Below are 13854 nucleotides of genomic sequence, written 5' to 3'. Positions count from 1 at the left end.
GTGTGTTATAAGACTTGTTACACTTCCTAAACATCTAGAAAACATAAGGAAATACAAGATCAAAGGTGTTTACGGTCCAAGATGTTCTTGGACCGTAAACCCTAATAAAGGGGCCAAAGTGTGCTCTAGTCCTTTACCAAGCCTTGGACCGTAAACTCCACAAAATGGTCAAAGTACCATGAGTTTACGGCCGTAAACTCATGGGTTTACGACCGTAAACTCAATGTGAGTTGGTCCCAAAACCGTAAACTCCAAAAGAGTTTACCCTTGGACCCCAAACTCAATAGCAATGTTCTACAACCCTTAGATGCAATCCTTAACACTTATAAGCACTTAAATCAAGTGTTTTACATGTCTTAGGATGTCTTAACTTGGTTAATTGGTTGTTTAAATGACTAATTGGATACATATATGTGATATTATACGTTAACTAGGATCCTTGTGTGTGTTCAAGTCTTCACTTGACACTTAGCATCCTATATCAATCCGTTCATCCAAACCACTCACTACAGGTCAGTTCATACCCCTTAATTAACCTTTTAAATGTTTTTAAATGCTTTTATGGGGGGGGGGGGGGGAATACAAGTTGAACTATTATAGTTATTATATCAATCACATGTGATTAATAACTACCAAACAAGTGGATTTCTTACTTTTCAAACTGTGTTATCAAACTGTTTTACGTCAAACTGTTTTACAAACTCTTTTTCATATCAAATACTTTTATTAAACTCTTTTAACTTATATTCTGTGTATCTATGTAGATATAGTTATATAAGTAGGATTGAAAGGACTTAGGACTGATACCTCACCTTACTTCCTGTTCCTTATTTGGTTGTGGACTTAGGGTATTCAGGTTATTTGTCCGAAGGTCGTTTGAATCCTAGTTATATATCATGTATATGTGTATAGATATAAAAGGTTACTTCATTCAGTTCAATACCTTTGGGTAGCAAAGGTACACAAACATGTTCATACATTCAAACAACATTACTAGTAAACTATAATAGGTATAGTTTAGGGAGATACTAATACTATTACTAGAACAGGGAAACATACAATGAGTCAGTTCATACATGAGTCAATAACAAACAAACAATAGATACTATGATGCGAAACAAACAATAGATACTATGATGAGAAACAAACAATAGAATACTATGATGAGAAACAAACAATACATGCTAGACAGGGAGAGAAGACACAATACAGCTAGCACATACATATACTAGAACATTATTACATTTATGTGAGCCACGTAACGGGGCATGACACTACCTGTCATGACCGTTTTGTATCCAGAATCTCCTTAAGTGGGTAGCGTATGAGTTTGTGTATATATCTATACTGGATTGACTATCCTACAACTTGCTGCTCGCTACAGTGGGACTTGCAAGTCTACGGGTGCTAAACGTCATTTCTTACGACGTCTTACATCATCGTTTTTCTATGAGTCGGTAGCAGGATACACGTCGATCATATGGTATTTTAAATAACAATTGGTTTAAGGTAGTTAGTACAGCAGTAGTTACTTAATACAACACTACAATACTATTTGATTTTCCCATTACATTTACTTTGTGATCTTCACACAATAAACAATAATATAAAAACTATATTTTTGGTTAATGATAGTCGGATTTGGAAAAATGCACACTCTTACAAGAGACACACACACAGATACTAGATGCCTTGGTAGAAGGCTAGTTTTAGTAGGAAACATAGGGTTTTCTAGGGGAGTTCAAACAATTACAAACTTTTACAAACTTATACAATTACAGACTTACAAACACTTTCATGCAAATACAGACATTAATATACTTATGATCTCACCAGCTTTAAAGCTGATAAACTCTTTCAAAATAACTTGTATTCTCAGGTCACCAGTAGACAGGTACCGGTACCAGGTTTTGAGAAGATGGAGCTTATTCAAGATTCATCTTTTATTTTGATGTATATTTTTGGTGTCTATATAACTTGACAGAACACACTTGTATGAAATTATATTATTAATGCAATGGATGATGTTGTTGCTTGTTTACTACTTTGCATTGTTGTGCTACTGAACATGACGTCCTCCACCCCCGAACGATTCCGCCGTTCCGGTTTTGGGGTGTGACAAATAGTCCCCGGTTACCGGTCGATAAGGCCGGATGGGTAGTTTAGCACCCAGCTATGCTAGACAGATTATGATATATATGATATGATATTATGTGGTAGTAGTAGGGGGTGAAATAGTCCCCGGTTACCGGTCGGCAGGACCGAAGGGGTAGGTTAGGCACCCAGATATGCCTGACATGGGTAGGTTAGGCACCCCGGTATGCCTAGCAGGGGTAGGTTGAGCACCCCGGTATGCTCAGTTGGGTAAGTCAAGCACCCCAGAATGGCTTGACATGGGTAGGTCAGGCACCCCAGAATTTTCTGGTAGTATGTATGTTGTATGGTATGTGGTATGATGGGGGAACTCACTAAGCTTCGTGCTTACAATTTTCAGTTTTGGTTTCAGGTACTTCGTTTTCAAAGGAAATGAGCCGGCTCGATCGCAGCGCATCACACTTTGGTTTTCCGCACATGAGATCTTTGGGATTACACTCTGATATTGTTTTATGATAATATGTTTTGATTACTTCTACTCTGGTTTTGACATGACATGATATTATGGATGTTTTCTTATACTGTTGGTTTCATAATAACTTATCTAAAAATGAAATTTTTGGCCTTGAAATTTGGGATGTTACAAAAGCGTTTTCATGTCTTCGTGTCAAGATTTCTATATTTTCTTCAATGTATCACTTTTCACCTCTTCAATATTTTCCACATATTCTTCTAAATCTACAAGAAAATTAAGAAAAAAATTGATTAATGCACAAACACTCACAAAAATACATGTATGCATATAGACGTAATTTATATGTGATTCACTTGTGAAGTGAATCACATATAATTCATATGTGATTCACTTGTGATTTACATGTGAATTACATATAATTCATATGTGAATTACATGTGATTTACATGTGAATCACATATAATTCATATGTGAATTACATGTGAATCACATGTAATTCATATGTGATTCATGTGTGATTTATAAGTGAATTACATGTGATTCATATGTGAATTACATGTTATTTACATGTAAATCACATGTAATTCATATATGATTCACTTTTGATTTACATGTGATTCATATGTAAATTACATGTGATTTACATGTGAATCACATGTAATTCATATATGATTCACTTGTGATTTACATGTGAATTACATATGATTCATATGTGAATTACATATGATTAATATGTGAATTACATGTAAATCACATGTAATTCATATGTGATTCACTTATGATTTAAATGTGATTTAGATGTGAATTACATGTAATTCATATATGATTCACTTGTGATTTACATGTGATTCACATGTAATTCATATCTGCTTCACTTGTGATTTACATGTGATTCATATGTGAATTACTTGTCAATCACATGTAATTCATATGTGATTTACTTGTGGTTCACTTGTGATTTACATGTGAATCACATGTGATTCACTTGTGAATTACATGTGATTCATATGTGAATCACATATGATTCATATGTGAATCATATGTAATTCATATGTGATTTACATGTGGATCACTTCACACTTGTAGTCTTGCTTCCAATTAATTACTAAAATATTATGTAATAAAAAACTCACCAATTATAAATGTTCAAAATAAATATTATAGACATAATCCGTAAATAAGGAAAAACATATGGGAAACCTTTGCAAAAGAGCTTTTATGTTGAAAATTATTCTAACAAATGGTAGCAAAGACATTTGGGATGCCCAGGTAAGCAATTTTTAATACTTTGCTATCTAAAACCATAAGAGACCAACGAAAAAAATATTACGAATTAAGGTTAGCTAACCTTATGGTGCACTTCACAAAACTTCAATTTCTTTGTATATATGCAATCCCCATTGCTCACATTGAACTAATGTGATCCGATAAAAATAACTCATCAAACATAAAAGATACATATCTTCATTTGACATCAATATAATCATAAAGAATTAATCATAAACAATGTATATAGTCGATATTCTTCAATTCATCCAACAATTCTCTCATAGCAACAACGGGGGAGAATCCAATCTATATGAGACAAAAAGGAAGCAAACTAAAATAAAATATATACTTAGAAAATATATACTTAGTATCTTCCATTGATGTTTCAAGAGTTTGTATATGATACTCATCAGAAAGACTTGAATTATACAATCCATTAAACAATTATTATTAAATTTTGAGATTATTACAAAAACATAACCAATATATAGATAAAAACATAAAAATAATAATACCAGCTGTGGGATTCTAGGAAGAATGGTTTCTCTGTACAACTCTAGGTCAATTCCTTCATTTGATTGTGAACATGTATATTCTTGCCAACCAGTAAAAACATGATGATAGCAAAAAAAAACTCGTTGAGACTTAAAGACAAACACCTAATGTGCAAACCAAAAGCACACAACTTCAAATCAACTAAAAAAGTAGAAATGCTTAACAAAAATGGATCAGATATAATCATTGCATAAATTAAGGGCATCTCGTAAGGGTTTCCTTTGCATTTGGAATGTAAGAAATATAGAAGACAAGTAACATAGTTTTACAAAAGTAAAAGAAAAAAACAATGGACAATCCTTGCTAAACACAGTGACCAAAAGCACACAGTTTCAAATCAACTAAAGTCGGATGGAGGACAAATAAACCTACGTAAGATACAAAGGATAATAAGCAGATAATTAACAGATTAATGACCACGTTGTTTATGCTTAAGAAAAATAGAACCTAAGTCAATCACCAATACTAATTCAGTTCAATCGCAAACAAAATCTATAGAGAAACTCAAAAAAAAAGTCAGAAATCAACATACCGGCAAACATGAAGAATCAGAGTCGAAGAACTGTGTCAAAGCTTGCTCTGATTCATCGATGCTACTAAAAAAGCGAGCGTTGTCACGGCGGAGCACAGATAATGTGCGTGTTGTGGTTGTTAATCTTCACCGTATACGTGTGAGTTCGATTTCAATGAAGAATTTTTTCTGTCTGACGTGACGATGGATACTCCATCGATCCACCATCGAACGACTTATAGCTTCGGCTATTGACAGATGAAATCGAAGATGAACACGAAAGGCGTTGATCTCTTGGTTGGTGGATTCGGCATCGATGATCTGAAGATTAAGGACATCGGATTTGTAGTCGTCGTTGAGGGAGGCGATCGATGTAGATGTAAGAGAAATTGAGGTTCATACTCTAGAGAGAGAAAGACAGATAGAGAGAAAAAGTAATTTGGGGAATTTCTATAATCTGGCAAATTGAATTGTATTAATATTTTGGAATGATATTTTTTTATACCAGATTTACCCCTAAGGTGTATTGAGAAAAACCTAAACCGCCATTAAATTAAGTTATAATTACAAATATGCCACTTTTAATCTAAGCCATTAAAATTTTTGATCTAACGTTAAATCTTTAGTTCTCGGATTCTCATTAAACTATGAGTTCTCAAAAGATCCTTCCTCTATATATATATATATATATATATATATATATATATATATATATATATATATATATGTGTGTGTGAGTTCTTAAAAGATCCTTCCTCTCTCTCTCACACACACACACACGTTATCTATCTAATACACTCCTCGCAACTAAAAGCTCTTGAATGCTAAGATTTAATCTGAAGTCTAAAAATAATTATAAGTATAAGCCCTTTGTAAAAATGTCATCAAATGATATGAAGAAGTGACAAGTTACACACAAATTTAACCAAAAGCAACTCCCTTACAAAGTGTGAACATATTCCAATATGTTTAGCACATTGATGTTTTACATGATCTAAAGAAAAATATATAGAACTATCATTTTCGTAAAAAAAAAACACAACAATAGGAGACATCGGACAGTGAAGTTCAAGTAGAAGATTGTGAAGCGTGAGTGGTAGCATTAGTCGTGGCTCGATACTTAGCTTTGTCACTACACGGAGAGAAAACATTATATCATTTAGACATGCATGAGACAATATTGTCACCAAGAATAACACAATAAACTGAAATAGATCGATGAGTGTTTAGACATCTCACCTAATCGACATTGGTGTAAGAGACCAAACCGTCCACTAAAGACTGACAAAGTTGAAGACAAAAAGATATATATATATATATATATATATATATATATATATATATATATATATATATATATAAAGAGAGAGAGAGAGAGAGAGAGAGAGAGAGGCCCTAAAAATAGAAAATGAGGTGTTTTGACGCATGCATATGGAGTTCTCATGGATCGTGCATATTGAGGAAAATCTGGTGGACGACATAAGCTATATTAATACGGGTAAAGTAGTAAGATGCTAGAGATCCCAAGTAAGGTTATGGAAAAGGGTCGGATCAAGTACAAGTTTACCAACAAAGGATAATTTAGAGATTACATGTAAGCTTATTGGCATGTATAATAATTCTATAAGAATATATTGTATGAAAAAAATTCCATTGGATGGTTATAATGCAGTAATTCCCAAGAAAAAATGAAACATGGCCAAAATCAATCATGGAAAACTTAGTGGATAATCGAGTGATGAAAACCCGAATTGGGGTCAACGAGGAGGAGGTGGGGATAATATCATCTTCATAAAGAAGCAATTTGTAGTATCCAGACCCCGATGAAACTGATATGAAAATATAACATGAAAATATATGAATGAAAAAAAAATTGTAAAATTATTGTTGAGGCCTGTTTTTAACACATTGTCCTTAAAACGAATTATCCTGGTATGAGCGTTTGTTTCCAAGGATACAATAACGGAAAGTGATTCCTCATAATCACCCAAGCCTTCAATTAGCCGGAAAATATATCTGGTGTAGCAAGAGGAAGATGCAGAAGTAGAATCGGTAGAGAGGAAGAAGATATTGGCTCATTTGTTGTTACTCAAGGAGGTGCTATGTTTATACTACAAAATGCAACTGATGTATTAAATACCAAATCAGAACTGTCAAAATTAAACAACACAATTAATCATAAAAACAAAACCGAAATCTATGATTAATGGATTTTAATTCGGATTTAAAACTGATATAATTTTAGTTATGAAAAAGAAAATAATTGCAAAAAGGTCCTTGAAGTTTTCTGCTCGGCCAGTGGTGTATTCTGATGGGTTTTATAGGTTATAAATTACATGTGAATTCAGAAAAATCACTTAACACTTAAGGGCACATGCAACCTATAGGGATCTATGTATTCAAAATTAATAGCAACATAATATGAATATCAAGAACCCTATAGAACCCTAGTATAATAAAAAATACAATAGTTAGGGTTTACATACCTTATATTATTATAGAAAATAATTCTCTTGAGTCCTTCTTGTTCTTGGAAATCAAACACCAAAAGTATGATGCCTCTAATCGCTCACACCCAAAACTAGAAACCCTATAATGAAGAGGAGAAAGGAGAAAGAGAGAGAGAGAGATGAGGGAATTTTCATTCATAAGCCTTTTAGAAAGGTTGCGCATGAATTTTAGCTCCCAAGGGGTCCTATTTATAGTTTAGGTAACGTGCAGGCATAGCCAGCTTTGAATTGATTAAATAAAAGATTTAATATTAATTAAAATTCTTTCCTTATATACAACCAGGAGGCTTCCAGAAACCCTAGGAATCCCTCCAAAACTGTCCATACCATGGAGGATTCTAGAATTGCTTCTTTTCTAAACTATTGAACAATTACAATTCACCTCTTGCACCTTTAATTAATTTCAGTTAATCCTGAATTAATTCTAGAATAATTCTGATTAATAATTAATTAATTCTTATTGATTCCATATTAATTTATTAACCATATAACTTAACAAATCAATTATTTAACCATTGATGTCATATTAATTTATTAACCACATAATAAATCAACAAATCAAATATCTATTTCTAATTAATATATTTATCATATATTATATTAACAAACCAGATTTCCATAATTTCAAATTAGTTTATTAATCATATAATAATCTAATAAATTATACTTCTTTCTCCTAATGTCATTTCTAGCTATTTCTGATTATGAGGGCAACCTAAAAATGACTTTACTTCTAATTACAAGTTTATACCAATTTAGTTATGAGCTTAGACACCTTAATCCAATAGTCTCTCATTTGGATAAGTCTATAACTATAATTGCAAGTATAACATTGAACCAAACAAAAAAGTGTTCTTTCTAAAGCTACTACCGAACTTTGATTCAAATCAAACGTTAGCCCTAAGATAAGAGATCAGTTATTCCTACGTTATCTTGTTTCTTGGTCTCTAATTTTTTTGATCAAATTCAGACTACAAAATCGAACACATCAATTGAGTCCGGACAAGGCGCCTGGTTTTAATAGATTAGCTCAAATAACTGAGGGGCCCAAATATACCGTTTTTCCTGTTAGGGAAAAAGTAACAAGTAAACTTTGATTATATTATAATACATTTTACTTACCAAATCATGCATGAAATTACACTTTATAACACCTAGTTACGAGATGCGTTGGAGTAAACCAATGCATAACTAATTTGCAAAATATGATTTATATATCTCTGCTTGAAGAATAGAAAATGTTATCAGTTTAGAATTACTTGTGATTGAATCTATGAAGTAATCTCTAAGCGTGGGTTTATTCGATACTTAAAATCCTTATTTCCAAGTACTCATGAATATTGTAGCAATCCATATGCAATGTCCAATCACTATGGACAATCTACAAACAACTCATGACAGTCTTAATTTGGATAATCAAAATTATTCAGGAAGTAAAAGCATGCAAAGTAAAACACAATAATAAACTAATTAACTATGGTATCGTACCTCTTGAATATAAATAAATCCCTATTAGTTAATCACCATAACAATTACGAATTTATTCATTTTATAATATTTCGAGTAATCAACTAACCACTTGAAATAAATAACATTAGTCATGCCATGTTATGAACATGCATACTATGTCTCTCTATAATCCTTCCTTTGTGAACAGTGTGACTAGACATTACTCCAATGATACTCATTTCATAATTCCTAATTCTCATCATTATATAATATGTAGTGGAATTCAATCCTTACATGCATTGACTTCCTTTGATATCGACATTTTAAAGTCACAGAGACTGAGCATTCGATATTACAGAATGTTCCACTAAAACTTGTTACCCATAATAACTACATGGTTATGAAGTCTCAAATTCAAGGTACACTCCTTGAAAACTTCCCTTGCATTAAAGTTCCCAACTTACATGTAGATTTAATAAGCATCTTCCATTATGGAATCATTTCCATATTCCTATATGATCATCAATTCAGACCAAGAATTATCTCGATTCAAAACCTATCACTATGGTCATTCCCAAATAATGTCATACTTCCAACTATCCACAAGAAACCAGTCTTCGGTAAAACCTTAGAATGTTCTTGACAGTTGCTTAACAACTTTTTCTCACAATGCTCAAGGCATTTGAAAACTTAGAATAAGTACATTTTATACCATATGTGATCGATCCTATATCTGAAGCATATAGGAGTCGACTCATTATTACATGTACAAGGATTTAATATATGTTTAAATTCTTGCTATAATATTTCCATATATGGAATCTCCTATGTTGAACCATTTCAACATGATATTAATACATGTCTTTGTAATGCCTACAAGATAGGGCTAGATGATTGAAGAATAATAAGATAATTATTCGTCATGGCGATAAATATATATTTTTGATAGAATATTATTTAGGATAAATAATCTAAACATAAGTCATAGTAATCATAAAACTGAGAGCATTCATATAAAGAATGTCCGAATCTAACTTCATATAAAAAAGTTAACGATTGTTAGAAGTTTCAGCGCAGCAGTATGCGACACAGAAACTAAAATTAAGAACGGTTGATTCTTAAGAAATACAATCTAAATGAGAGTTGAAGATCTCGTCAATACCTATTTGTCAATATAAAGACAGTCAAGAATGGATATTGTATGAGAGAGTTATGATTTTTATATGAGTTTTAGCAGTCTAAACCCTTTAAAAATATAATTTTAAAATTAAAGTGAGAATTAGCTAACGAAGTCTAAATGAAATTTGTAGTACTCGTCTATAGCTATGCATGGATATAAAGAACGTCGAAAACCGAGATAGTCTGAGAAAGATAGGATTTTTAGAAAATAATTAAATCTCGTAGCGCACGGTGAGCACGGGGCGCTTCTAGAAGGTGGGACGCGAACCACCAAAATTGCGACACGTGGCAGTAGGGTGGAGGAGAGACGTCGACCAAAGTGCATGGCGTGCACCTTGAAAGGCGCGGCGCACATAGTCAAAATCCAGCTATAAATAGCAGATACAGCCCCATTCCATACCTTACACATTTCCAATTTCTCTCAGCTATTCTCTGAGATTTTAGCTTGATTTTCCCCTAGATTTTAGAAAATTTTAGCTAAGCCCTGAGTCATCGAAGAGATAGAAGTGTTCAGGTCAAAATTCTGCCTACGAACTAGCCAGACTTTTATCAGAAACCTTTATAAGTTAAGTTACACTTATTATGCTTCAAGTGTGACTTATATTTATGTTCATACTCATTATTATGAATCTATAAATAAGATTTATCAGTAATTCCAACTCAAAATGTTGATTGATCTACTTACGGGGATGATGTCTAGGCTGGATTTAGTGAGGTGTTTAAAGTGGGTTTTCCAAACAGTATACTCTGTATACCAAATGGAACCTACCTCTGATATGATCCTACCTCGTTGTTCCTTACTTGATAGATCTTTATGTAGACATTGGGATTAGTGAGGAATCTAGACTATCATTAGTCACCGGCAACATTAGGCTAAAACTCAGTATAAATCGTACTTAGGTCACGTCAAAATAAAAGCTAAGGTTTTAGGCGAAGCTCTGCCCACATCACCAGTCATCCACCAAAGTCAAGTGAGTACATAGGCCATTTCATGAACATGATTTTAATACAAGTATTAATTAAAGTATTAAATATTTGTCAAAAAGTTTATATGTTAGCTATATGCTTATTGCCTGGATTATGTGTTAGAAATGTATTTGATGATATACGGTATGCGAACCAGATATACTTTTATATGTGTTAAGATATATATATATATATATATATATATATATATATATATATATATATATATATTATGTGATATTAGTAATAGAAGAATTATTAGAGAGAAAGATAAAAGTATATTAATACCTAAATTCTTTGTGTTAAATATATACACTAAAATAGGATAGTGTTCTCTAAACAGAGTTGGTATTGGGAGCCTAGTAGTTTGCTCGTTAAGGAGATAAGACTTATTATAGATGCCTAGTTCAATTAAGTTATATATTAGGTAGTCTTATTCGGAGTGTATGTGGGTAAGTTAGGAATGTAGAGTAGAGTTATGTTACGTGACACTCTTAGGTGTTGATGGTACAAAATATGTACTGGAGTACAAATCGTATTCCTTTTTGGATGACTAGAAATGATGCGTCTAGAGCAGGCAACTATAATGGTATGTATGGTCATCTCCCAAAGTAAGATGACAACACTTGATCATTATGTATGGTATTGTGAATTACATTGCTAGTGTGGGTACATAACCTACAAACATAGATGAAATGGGATACTATATTCATCTAATACTCTAATTGCTCAGGTGCCATTATGTCTCTCATACATCATGCAATTCGAATTGTATGACTCCAAGTCTCTGTTCAATTGTAACTTGGTGATGGGATTTCTTTTCACTTGGCAGTACCACAAGCGATATCTTAAGAATTAAATCCAAAATTAATATTGCTATTATTAGAAACACGATCAACACATTCATTAATGTTATTGCAAGGGTGTATAAAATAAGGAAATCACATAAACCAAAACTTCACTTTTATTGATTAAAGAGAAAATTGGAATGTTTCCTTAAAATGAATAAAAAATGAAAACTATGTTTCTAGACATATCTGAAGAGTAATAGCAATCCAAATAAAATTATACTAACTCCTTAGTAGTAGTTCCAAATTCTGAACATCGAACCATGAGACAAAAGTCCATTTCCCACAATCAAATTTAGCTTAATTTTGCTTAAGCTTCCTTGTTTATTTTAGATCTTGTAATACCATAAAAATGTCATCATCACATTATGTGTTAAGCATCTATGAATAGGAACTGATGGTGGAGTTAGATAATGGATGTACCTGAAGTAGAGTCACATGAATTGACTTTACCATCTTTAAGATCCTTTAGGTATTTTAGGCAGCTTCGCTTCCAATGTCCCTTGAACTAGAAGTAGAAAGAAATGGACTATTTGGGGTCAACATTGGGAATGATCTTAGAATCAATCTCTCTATTTACCATACGATCAAACAGTTTGACCTTGGCTGATCCCTTTCGATTGGTAAGGGAAAGCTGTTTTTGATCACAAACATCACCATTGTCAATGTCCACGGAAACCTTGGTATTAGACCCTATAAGCATTTCTACTTCAGTTGTGTTCTTAAGCATTCATGCTTCAGTAACTATCAACGTCTCAGTTAGATCAGTTAGGGTCACATCGAGATACTTCATATGAAAGTTCTCAACAAACTGACCACATAAATTAGGAAGCAAGATAAGAACCAGATCAATGGCTTGCTCCTTCGGGAATACGACACCCATTCTTTCCGATTTGTCAATGTACGATTTCATTTTTAGAACATATGTACACACAAATTTTCCATCGTCGTGTTTACATGTCAATAGGGCTTGAGTAGTTTCATATCTTTCAACTTGAGGAAAACGTGACGTTGGGAGAATCATGGGAGGAGGAGGTGGAAGAGCTAAAGGAGGTTGACGTCCAGTTCCATCATTAACCGAAGAAGGGGAGACATTTTTGATGCGTTTTTAGCATGACAACAATTCCTATGTGTGCATGAAACCCTAATGCTTTGGATCTAGGTTTTCTCTAATTGAACATGCAAACTTGAACACAAAAGGAGAAACCCTAGGAAGTAACTACAATTTTCGAAATCTATGTAAAGTAGGGTTTGGTTACATACCTTGATTGTTATATTGTAATAACAATGATTCCCTTGTAGATCTTGAAGCTTGAGAACTTAGTGTCACAAGTGTAATACCTCTAATGGCTCACAAACATACAATGCAAGAGAATGATATGAGAGAGGAGGAAGGAGTTCAAGTTTTCGGTTTATACTTTTTATAAAGAGTGGCCGAAATTCTTAGAGTTTAGGACCCTTTATATAGTGCACCAAGGATGCTATTGGATAACCCTAATCTCAAATATGATAATTATCCACTTCCTTTGATTATCCATATATCATAGGATATTCTAGAAATTCTAGAATAATCTTACATGTATCATGCAATTTCGACCACCACCTTCCCTAGGAAGGTTCTGGACCCATTTTCTCAACTATTGAACAATTTCACTTTTAGTCCCTACACTTTTAATTAATTCCTTTAATCCAAAAATTAATTCCAAATAAATTTATGATTAAATATTAATTAACAATATGATTACTAATTAATATATTATTTCCATAACATATTTAATAAATCATATATTCTAATTTATTAAACAAATTAATAAATTCTTCCTCCTCTCAATTAGTCATCCTGTCTAGTTGCAAGTGTGAAGGCAACCCAAAAGGACCATGTCACTATCAATTTAAGCACATACCAATTATAGTTATGGGCTTAGACACCTAATCCAATAGTCACCCACTTGGATAAGTATAATAACTATAGTTGCAAGTATGTTTTCAAAAAACTGA

General features: G+C 32.7%; 1 long non-coding RNA gene across 1 annotated transcript; it reads right to left on the bottom strand.

The window, feature by feature from the left end:
- Positions 1 to 2599: 2599 nt before the first annotated feature.
- On the bottom strand, positions 2600 to 5357 carry LOC145133824 (uncharacterized). The gene is made up of 3 exons (XR_013718776.1): positions 4354 to 5357; positions 3918 to 4144; positions 2600 to 2832 (listed from the first exon to the last, which is right to left on the bottom strand). It is a non-coding gene; the product is annotated as an uncharacterized LOC145133824 (long non-coding RNA).
- Between the last annotated feature and the right edge of the window lie 8497 nt (positions 5358 to 13854).

The sequence above is a fragment of the Lactuca virosa genome, chromosome 8 (assembly GCF_052849685.1).
Source record: "Lactuca virosa cultivar CGN04683 chromosome 8, Lactuca_virosa_CGN04683_v6, whole genome shotgun sequence".
Lineage (NCBI taxonomy): Eukaryota > Viridiplantae > Streptophyta > Magnoliopsida > Asterales > Asteraceae > Lactuca > Lactuca virosa.
Note: the sequence above shows the minus strand (reverse complement) of the source record. Positions and strands in the feature narration are given on the sequence as shown.